Source organism: Microcebus murinus, chromosome X (assembly GCF_040939455.1).
Source record: "Microcebus murinus isolate Inina chromosome X, M.murinus_Inina_mat1.0, whole genome shotgun sequence".
In the NCBI taxonomy this organism is placed as follows: Eukaryota; Metazoa; Chordata; class Mammalia; order Primates; family Cheirogaleidae; genus Microcebus; species Microcebus murinus.
Genome location: NC_134136.1, coordinates 86024490 through 86036061, shown reverse-complemented (window position 1 = coordinate 86036061; position 11572 = coordinate 86024490).

Genomic DNA, 11572 nt, shown 5'->3' with positions numbered 1-11572 from the left:
CAATAGAAGGTACCAGGAGACACACCTACTTCTGCATTTGATCATTTGACAGCAAATGACAGGGAGCCTCTACAAAGGTCCACTGCACACTCAGGAGAGGAGGAGAGTGAAAAAGCTACAAAACTTGATATTGTGAAAATCATTTTGACCTTGGGGACCCCACCCACACACTACACACCCCAAAGGAATCTTGGAGACACTTGGGGGTCTGCAGATCACACTTTGAGACCCAATCTTCTATGGGTTTCGTGTTCGTCTACACCATTTCATGCCGCAAACAACCCTTCCAAGTGCGCAGTACTCTTATCCCCATCTTAGAGTTGAAAGGACTGAGGCCAGAGAGGTTAAGTAACTTGTCTCAAGTAACACAGGGAGCAGGTGGTGGAGCCAGACAGCCGGTCACACACTCCATCCTCTCAGCACAGCATTTGTGGGTGAGGCGGGAGCAAGTGCGGTTAAGGCCTGTAGTAGGAGTCATTCGGGAAGGGAAGGGCCCCGTCCTCTGAGCTGAGGGAGGAGGGCAAGCTAGGGTACGGATTCGGGACCCTGGCACACTGGGCGCCTTTCCCGAAACACTGAGTCACACGCTCAGGGGATGTGGACGCGGCACAGATATTCTCACAGCTCCCTGGGTGGTGCCCACGTGCAACTAGGCGGACAAGCCACCGAGGCGAGCAAAGCTATTCAGAGGTGTGGGAATGGGGAGACCATCAGCCCAGGTGGCCTCTGTTTGACTGAGAGGCGCTCCCCACTGCAGCAGGGAACAGACTAGAACAAAAAGCTGTCAGAGACAATGGATGCAATCAGGAAACTAAGTGATAATCTAAATGTATAACCTCAAAGCCATTAGGGTGGCTACTATTTAACAAACACCCCAGAAAGTGACGAGTGTGGTGAGGAAGTGCTGAGCTGAACCCCGCACATTGCTGCTGGGACTGCAACCTGGCACGGCCGATGGGGAAAACAATATGGCAGTTCCTCACAAAACTAAAAATAAAATGACCACCAGATCTGACAACTCAGCATCTGGGTATACACGCAAAAGAAGCGAAAGCAGGGACTCAAAGAGATACTCACAGCAGCATCCTTTGCAAGGGCCAAAGGGCGGGCGCTAACCCAAATGGCCACAGATGGACGAACTGACAAACAAAATGTGCTCTAGCCCTACGACGGGCTGTTATTTAGCCTTTGAAAGGAAGGAAAATCTGGAGCATGCTGCAACACAACGAACCTTGAGGACATTGTGTCCTGAAATAAGCCAGTCACAAGGGGACAAGTCCTGTGTAATTCCACGTGTGTGAGGCTCCCAGAGGAGTGAGACTGGCCGAGGGGGAAAGCAGCCTGGGGTGCCGGGGAAGGCGGGGAGCGCTGCTGTCTGCTGGGTCAGTTCCAGTTCTGTGAGACCAGAAGCGTCCTGACACGGGCTGGCTGCACAGCAAGGAGAACGGACCTAACACTATGAACAACACACCTAAAGTACGTGTAATTCGTGTCATGTACATTTTACCTCACAACAATAAAGATACAACAAACAAGGGCTGAGCCTCTACTAACCTGTGAAACGGTGTCAAAGTGATGCGTCGAGTCGGGAGCAGCGCCACGTCACTGGGCAGCTGGCCCGGCGTGGACGCCGCTCCTCTCAGAAGCCCTGCCTGGCTCTTTGTCCCCGATACCTGTCTAGACTGCCTGAGACCTCAGCCACACCGAGGCCCTTCCCTCGGCCTTGCACCGGGTCCCCACATTCCGTTGTTGCCACTGCCCTCACCTAGGTTCCATGTGGCTAGGTCACAAATGCCGTGGCAGCGCCCATTCTATGTGGCCACACAGAACGGTCCTGGTTCCCTTCCGTCATCATGTGTAGCCTTGGAAGGGGGGGTGTTTACTACGGGGTCTTCAGACGACCTTCAGAGTGCACTTCAAGATCCATCTGAGTCCCCTGCCTCCTAATCACGTCCTCTCTGCTCCCCCCCTGAAATGGAATCTCCCAATACCGCCTGGAGGCGATGACATTTCTTAAAGCAAAGGTAAAATGTAAGTGCAGGTGTTAGCAGAAGTGGCACCACCTCTTTGGTTGTGAAAGCCACTGACAACCAACACATTAGGAGAGACACTAATTCATGGGAAACAGTCTCCTTCTAGTTGAGTCTCAGCTTAGAGGCCTGTTGGGACATGATGCACAGGGGTAAGACCAGCAGGATGTGTAAAATCATTCCTAATTTGTGAGAAATTGGCTCGCTAAGATTGGGAATAGCTTCCACTGGAGCTCCTGGAAGAAATTACGCTGCCAAAAAGGTAAATGATGTCAGCTAGCCAGCACTTAGGAGTAAATGTTAGCCAAAATTCCACTGCAATCTTTGGCTTAGAGTGTTTTCCACAATAAGGAATTTATCCCAAGCAAATGAGCAGAAAAGTGTACAAAGATTTAAGTGCAAAGTTCACCCAATGAACTTTGTAAGTCAGATGACAACTGGGACTCAAAGCAAAGATCCTAAAACCACATGTAGAGGCTATGTCCACAAACCTATTTTCTATCCTCATAATCAGAATCATACAGCGACTCAACACTATGTTGAAGAATAATTAAGGAGAATGTCCCCAATATAGCTAAGAAACATTTCAAAACTATGTGATGAGCATAATCTTGTTTCATCAAAAAAGCAAAATGAAAAGGGAGAGATGGAGAAAGGAAAAAGAGGGAGGGAGGGAAGCAAGGAAAGGAGGAAGGAGGGAGGGAGAGGACGTGGGAGGGAAGGAAGGAGGGATGGAAGGAGGGACAGGAGGAGGGAGGAAAGGAAGAAGGGAAGAAAGGAAGGGGAAAGGGAGGCAAGGAGGGAGGAAGGGAAGGAGGGAGAGGAGGAAGGAGGAGGGAGAAGAAGGAGGGGAGAAGGGACATGTGGACAGGTTAACTTAGGTGGCAGAAGAGCCTTTGCAGATGTGATTAACTTGAGGATCCTGACACGGAAAGGCGGCCTATATGGTCCGGGCCGGTCCCAGGCAGCAAGAGGGCGCTTGTGAGGGGAGGCAGCTTGGCGAAGGCAATGAAGTGGCGGAAGCAGAGGCAGAGAGACATGAGAAGACACTAAACTGCTGGCCCAGCAGATGCAGGACTGGCCCTGGCACAGGAGTGGCAAGGAGCCAGCTGTTCCTCAGAGCTCCAGAAGGGAGCGCCACCCTGCCCACGCCTTGCCTGTCACCCAGGGTGGCGGGTCTCACACTTCTGACCTTGAGCACAGTGACAGAATAAACGGTGTCATTTTAAACCACAGGTGTGCGGTAATTTGTTAGAGCAGCAACGGGAAAGGAACGCATTGCCTGTGTATGGCTGTGCACTTACAAATGACTTTGTTAGTTTCGCGTTGTCCTTGACGTGTATCTGCTTTTCTGTGTGGATGAGTCGTTACCTTTGAAAACAGAGAAACAACAGAACAGGAACTTACCTCCACCTCCCCCACCCGAGGCCGGCGAAAGTGACAGGAAGGGAGTCTGAGAGGCATCAGCCTCAGGGCAGGCGGCCACTGACTGGGGAGCCCTGGTGGCTGGAGCAGTGGCAGTGACGGCCGCCCTGTAGACCAGAAGGCCGAGGTGGGGACCTCCTGGGAGGCGCCAGGTGCTGGGGGTGGAGGGGCTGATGGGGTCAGGGCCTGGCGCCTGTGTGCTACGCCCCCGCCCCTCCTTCCCCCCTCCCGATCCCCCCTGCCAGTGTCCTCCCGCGGCAGAAGGCAGAAGGGCCAACCTGAACAACGGGGTGAACCCTAAGGACTGGATCTGGGACCATCGGGCTACATCTCGGGAGACATAGTGACAGTGGGGACGAAGGATCGACTATGGAATCAACTGTCGCTCCCGCTCGGCCCCAAGTGTTTGGTGATCTACAGTTCTGTCAAAAAACAGAAGGTTTTCACGTGGAGAGCAGAATTCGCCACCTCCTCCCTTTGGCTGTGTTTGGATTATTTCTTTGCTAGACGGGAATGTGGGAAGGCAGCAGCCCGTTCCCTCTCGTGCTCCAGCCCTGGCGCCGTCAGCACAGGGAGAGAGAGAGCCACGCCAGGCAGGCGAGGACAGGGCCCGGCAGCCTGGAGCTGAAGAGCCACGCCCGATCCTGTAGCCCGCCAGGGCCACGCTGTGTCTGTGTGGGCCACAGCGACACTTCCCAGGGTGAGAAGTGACAGGAATCATCTTCCTCAGCAGAGAAAGAGAGGGGCGGCAAGGACAAGCAGGAGCTGGGGAAGCCAAGCGCCCAGCGGGTCACACGCACACGCACAGGCCTCTGCAACTCCCGTCCCGCCTTTCACTTGAACCTACGTACACCAGCGGTCGGCAGCGTGCAGTCCTCACGCGCGGTATTTGTTTAGTTCGCTTTGCGAATTCACTCGGACATCCTTTGTCTTCTGTTTGGTGTGTTGAGAGCTGCACACTGTGACTGGTGGCCCACACCTGGCCCGCCACCTGTGTTCCTATGGCTTGTGAGCTATGATATAGTTTTCTCAAATTGAACACTGCTGTTGGTAATCACAAAGTGTATTTTGATATGTTACTTGCACAAAATATACATTAGATAGTTTACTTTTTTGACTAAAAGGACTACATTATCATTGTAAAATTGGTATACACTATAGAAGAAACACGCAGGACACCTCAGGTGGCACTCCTCAGGTATAGAGAAGGATAACAATCTGACAAAACCATGTCCCTCACCAATACCATCGTTTTCTGACCTCTCCTTTCACATCAAGTGTATCTTGAGCCTCTTCCCTGTATCCCCACATTCTTTGATATGGTGATTTTTAGAAGAGGCACTGCGTTCCACCCTGTGGATTCACTGTGACTTCTCTAACTGATTGAAATGAGTCATTTACACTGTTATCACTGTCTTTCAACTAGAAAACATTCTACACATACACAATATGCTGTGAAACATAATCCAGTGACCTAATTAATCGTTACTCAAGTTGGATACGGGCTAATTCTTTGCAATCTTTGCTTCAGAAGTTTGTAAGAGATAATAATTTATAGGCACAGCTGAAGGTTCCCTCTAACCAGTTAATTCCTATCCTTCCATCCTCTAATCTCAATTGGTGTTTACCCCTGCTATCCTTCACCTTAGACCTTAACTATGAAAGTATGTTCCATAGACAACATAGCATCGTTCTGAGGTTTAAAATAATGAATCACAAAAGTACATCTATTGTTCACTTACTATTCTGATTCAGGATCTGCCAACGTTGATATAGACATAGCTAATGCTAACTGCTGGAGTATGTAATTTGTGAACATGATGTAATTCATCACAAGACATTGCCCTGCGGACAATCCCTGAGATTGCTTCCAATCCCTGGGAATGGCGCCTGTGCGGGCGCAGGTGCGCATGAGTTCCTCCAGGGGGCGCGCCGGGACAGGAATGGGCAGCAGCGAGCTGTGGCGTGCGGGCTCCAAAGCAGGAGCCTCCTCAGTCCAGCAGATGCTGCCACGTTGCACTCTCCAGTCACCGCGATTGACGACTCCGCCAGCAGGGACCCAGAAGCCCTTTGCTCCCGCCCTGGCCGCTGCCGTGTGCTGGGAGACGGGGCCTCCGCGTCCTCCAGGTGGAGGCCCTGCTCGTGCGCATGGGCCACAAGGTTTGCTGCGCGGGCTCCTCTCCAGAGCCTTGGCTGCTCCGTCCGTCGGGCTGCTTGTCTTTTGCGGGCTGCTGCGTTAGATGCGTTCTCTGTCCCTGATCAGGAGCGGGAAGCCCGCGGCATGCCACACCCGGCCATGTGCCGAGAGGTCAGTAATGTGGTGGCGGTGGCTTCCCTCCCTGCGGGTTCCCCGTGGCTGAAAATAATGGGGCTGAAATGCCATAAGTCGTCACGTCGCTGCTGGGGTGTGTCGTGTCGTTAGGCCTCTGGTGACCGCACGTCTGCCCCGACCACGGACAGACTAGGTTTCCTGTCACTGTTCCCTAAGCAGCACAGTGCAGGGGCTACGCGCATGGCAGCTGCGGTGCATGAGGGACTCAGAGTACCGTGGGGGGATGTAAGGAGGACGCACCCAAGTTTATGCAAACACTGAACCGTTTTGTATCAGGGCCTTGAGCACCCATGCATGTAGGCCTGGAGGGGTGTCCTGGGACCCATCCCGCCTGGATAGCAGGGGACGACTGTGTTTGCACAAGCACGGGCACGTTGGGGACAGACAACGTGGGCTGTTCTGTACCCTTGGACAGCAACAGTGGGCAGTGCCCAGGACCTCAGGCCTCAAGTGGCAAGGGAAGTGTTGGGTGACAGTTGTCCCTGGCCTCTCGGCATTGCTGCAGGGGCTGGGTGTTGGGGACAAAGGGCACTGAGGAGCTGTGTGGGAAGCTGATAGGACGGACACCGGCCTTGGGACCTGGCATAGCGGACCCGATAAAGACAGGGTACCTCTCCCTCCCCAGAGGCATTCCCAGACCCTAAGCCTTGCCACTCCCCGGGGACCTGGGTTCCTCGCAGTGCTGCAGCCCTAGACAGCCTCCCCTCAGCCCCTGAGGCGGCGAGTGGCATTCCAGGTCCTGGGTCCTGTCTACAGGGGAGGACGGGCAGGTCGCTCCCAGCCCTGATAAAAGCTCCCTGTCCTAGCTGTTTGAAGATATAATAGAGGAAAATTTCCCAGGCCTTGCTCAAAATCTTGATATACAAGTTCAAGAAGCTCAGAGGACCCCTGGGAGATTCAACCCAAACAGGAAGACGTCACGACATGCAGTCATGAGACTGACCAAAGTATCAACTAAAGAGGCCCTTCTAAGAGCTGTAAGACAAAAGAAGCAAGTAACATACAAGGGAAAGCCAATTCGAATAACATCAGACTTCTCTAATGAGACTTTACAAGCAAGGAGAGACTGGGGCCCCATTCTCACTCTTTTGAAACAAAACAATGCCCAGCCTAGAATATTATTCCCTGCAAAACTAAGCTTTGTATATGAAGGAGAAATAAAAACATTCTCAGACAAGCAAAGGCTCAGAGAATTCACCAAGACAAGACCAGCCCTACAAGAAGTACTTAAAACAGCGTTATGCACGGAACATCATAATAATAACCCACGAATATAAAAACAACCAAAACCCAAAGATATTAAAGGCCAGATATTACAATGGCTCAAGAGAGAAATCATAGCAACAACATCCAACCCAACAGAATGATCAGTAATCTACCTTACCTATCAGTTCTCTCAATAAATGTGAATGGCTTAAACTCTCCACTCAAGAGACATAGGCTGGCTGAATGGATAAGAAAATACAGGCCAAGTATATGCTGTCTTCAGGAAACACATCTAACCTGCAAGGATGCATATAGACTAAAAATAAAAGGGTGGAGATCAATATTCCAAGCAAATAGAAGCCAAAAGAAGGCTGGTGTGGCAGTTCTAATTTCAGACGATTTAGTTTTTAAACCAACAAAAGTAGTAAAAGACAAAGAGGGTCATTATATAATGGTGAAGGGCACAGTCCAACAAGAAGAGATAACAATTTTAAATATATATGCACCCAACTTAGGTGCACCCAGATTAATAAAGCAAACCTTACTGGAGCTAAGCAAATGGATTAATAGCAACTCCATAATCACCGGAGATTTGAACACCCCACTGACGGCACGAGACAGATCCTCCAAACAGAAAATTAATAAAGAAATAATGGACTTAAACAAAACTGTAGAACAATTGGGTCTGACAGACATCTACAGAACATTCTACCCAAAATCCACTGAATATACGTTCTTCTCATCAGCTCACGGGACATTCTCTAAGATTGACCATATCCTAGGACACAAAGAAAATCTCAAGAAATTTAAAAAAAATAGAAATCATACCATGTACCTTCTCAGATCACAGTGGAATAAAACTAGAAATCAACCCTAACAGAAACACACATTTCTACACAAAAACGTGGAAATTAAACAACCTCCTACTAAATGATTACTTCGTAAATGAAGAAATCAAGACAGAAATAAAAAACTTCTATGAAGAAAACGACAATGGAGAGACAAGTTATCAACTCCTCTGGGACACAGCTAAAGCAGTTCTGAGAGGAAAGTTTATCTCCATAAACGCCTATAACCAAAAGACAAGAAGATCACAAATAGACAATCTAATGAAACGACTCAAAGAGCTGGAAAAAGAAGAACAGACCAACCCCAAACCCAGCAGAAGAAGTGAGATCAACAAGATCAAATCAGAACTAAACGAAATTGAAAACAGGAAAGCTATTCAGGAGATTAATAAAACAAAAAGTTGGTTCTTTGAAAAAATAAACAAAATTGACACACCATTGGCTAAGCTAACGAAAAGCAGAAAAGAGAAATCTCTAATAAGCTCCATCAGGAATAAAAAAGGAGATATCACAACTGATCCCAAAGAGATACAAGATACAATTTATGAATAATACAAAAATCTTTATGCACACAAACTGGAAAATGTGGAGGAAATCGACAAATTTCTAGAAACACACAGCCTCCCTAGGCTCAACCAGGAAGAAATAGATTCCCTGAACAGACCAATCTCAACAGCTGAAATAGAAACAGCAATTAAAAATCTCCCTAAAAAGAAAAGTCCCGGTCCAGATGGCTTCACACCTGAATTTTACCATACTTACAAAGAAGAACTAGTACCTATCTTGCAGAAACTATTCCACAACATCGAGAAGAACGGAAACCTCCCCGACACCTTTTATGAAGCGAATATTACTCTGATACCAAAACCAGGAAAGGATGCAACAAAAAAAGAAAACTACAGACCAATATCCCTAATGAATATAGATGTAAAATTTTTCAACAAAATCGTAGCTAACCGAATCCAGACACTTATCAAAAAAATAATCCACCACGACCAAGTGGGCTTCATCCCAGGGATGCAGGGATGGTTCAACATACATAAATCTATAAATGCAATTCACCACATAAACAGAAGCAAAAACAAAGACCACATGATTCTTTCAATAGATGCAGAAAAAGCTTTTGACAAAATTCAACACCCTTTCATGATACGAACACTTAAGAAAATAGGCATAGAAGGGACATACCTAAAAATGATACAAGCCATATATGACAGACCCATAGCCAACATCATACTGAATGGGGAAAAATTGAAATCATTCCCACTTAGAACTGGAACCAGCCCAGGCTGCCTACTATCTCCACTTCTGTTCAACATAGTGCTGGAAGTCTTGGCTACAGCAATCAGACAGGAAAATGGAATCAAAAGTATCCAAATAGGGGCAGAAGAGATCAAACTTTCACTGTTTGCTGATGATATGATATTATATCTAGATAACCCCAAAGATTCAACCAAGAAACTCCTGGAACTGATCAATGAATTTAGTAAAGTCTCAGGATAGAAAATCAATACACAGAAATCAGAGGCATTCATATACGCCAACAACAATCTAATTGAGAACCAAATCAAAAACTCAATTCCCTTCACAATAGCAACAAAGAAATTAAAGTACCTAGGAATTTACTTAACCAAGGACGTAAAAGACCTCTACAGGGAGAAGTATGAAACACTGAGGAAGGAAATAGCAGAGGATGTAAACAGATGGAAATCCATACCATGCTCGTGGATCGGCAGACTCAATATCATCAAAATGTCTATACTACCCAAACTGATCTACAGATTCAATGCAATACCTATTAAAATCCCATCAGCATTCTTCACAGATATAGAAAAAATAATTTTACGCTTCGTATGGAACCAAAGAAGACCCCGAATATCAAGAGCAATTCTAGGCAACGAAAACAAAATGGGAGGCATTAATATGCCAGATATCAAACTATACTACAAAGCTGTAGTAATTAAAACAATATGGTATTGGCACAAAAACAGGAATATTGACCAGTGGAACAGATGTGAGAATCCTGTTATAAAACTATCCTCATATAGCCATCTCATCTTTGACAAAGCTGACAAAAACATACGCTGGGGAAAAGAATCCCTCTTCAATAAATGGTGCTGGGAAAACTGGATAGCCACCTGTAGAAGGCTAAAACAGGACCCACACCTTTCACCTCTCACAAAAACCAACTCACGCTGGATAACAGACTTAATCCTAAGATCTTAAACTATTAGAACTCTAGAGGAAAAAGTTGGAAACACTCTCCTAGACATCGGCCTGGGCAAAGAGTTTATGCAGAAGTCCCCAAAGGCAATCACAGCAGCAACAAAAATAAATAAATGGGACATGATCAAACTACAAAGCTTCTGCACAGCCAAAGAAATAGTCATGAAAGTAAACAGACAACCTACACAATGGGAGAAAATTTTTGCATCCTATGCATCCGATAAGGGACTGATAACTAGAATATACTTAGAACTCACGAAAATTAGGAAGAAAAAATCAAATAACCCCATTAAAAAGTGGGCAAAGGACTTGAACAGAAATTTTTCTAAAGAAGACAGAAGAATGGCCAACAAACATATGAAGAAATGCTCAACATCTCTAATCATCAGGGAAATGCAAATCAAAACCACAATGAGATATCACTTAACCCCAGTGAGAATGGCCTTTATCAAAAAATCTCCAAACAATAAATGCTGGCGTGGTTGCGGAGAGAAACACTCCTACACTGCTGGTAGGACTGCAAACTAGTTCAACCTCTGTGGAAAGCAATATGGAGATACCTTAAAGCGATACAAGTGAATCTACCATTTGATCCAGCAATCCCATTGCTGGGCATCTACCCAAATGATCCAGTGACACTCTACAAAAAAGACACCTGCACTCGAATGTTTATGGCAGCACAATTCATAATTGCAAGGCTGTGGAAACAGCCCAAGTGCCCATCAATCCAAGAATGGATTAATAAAATGTGGTATATGTATACCATGGAGTACTATTCAGCTCTAAGAAACAATGGTGATATAGCACATCTTATATTTTCCTGGTTAGAGCTGGAACCCATACTACTAAGTGAAGTATCCCAAGAATGGAAAAACAAGCACCAGATATATTCTCCAGCAAACTGGTATTAACTGAGTAGCACCTAAGTGGACACATAGGTGCTACAGTAATAGGGTATTGGGCAGGGGGGAGGGGGGAGGGGGGCGGGTATATACATACATAATGAGTGAGATGTGCACCATCTGGGGGATGGTCATGATGGAGACTCAGACTTTTGGGGGGAGGGGGGGAAATGGGCATTTATTGAAACCTTAAAATCTGTACCCCCATAATATGCCAAAAGGAAAAAAAAAAAAAAACTCCCTGTCCTGAGTCAGGACTCCTGTCCTCACAGGTGCAGGGGAACCGGGGTCTTCACGGCGTGGCCTGTGGGATGTGGGCTGTCGCGTACCCGCCAAGGGATTGCTTGGGCTGCTGAGATTTTGCTGAGAATAATGAGCAGCCTGTGTCTCTGGGCAGGGCTCTGGACGACTTGCAGGTGAGGCAGGCTGTCCAGGTAGCTGGCAGGAAAGTAAAATCTCTGCCCCGGCCGTGTGTGGTGGCTGTCGCCTGTAGTCCTAGAACTGTGGGAGGCCGAACAGTGGTCATGGGGGTGCCTTGAGCCCAGGAGTTGAGGACCAGCATGGGAAACAGCAAGAGCCTATATCTACAAAAAATATAAAACT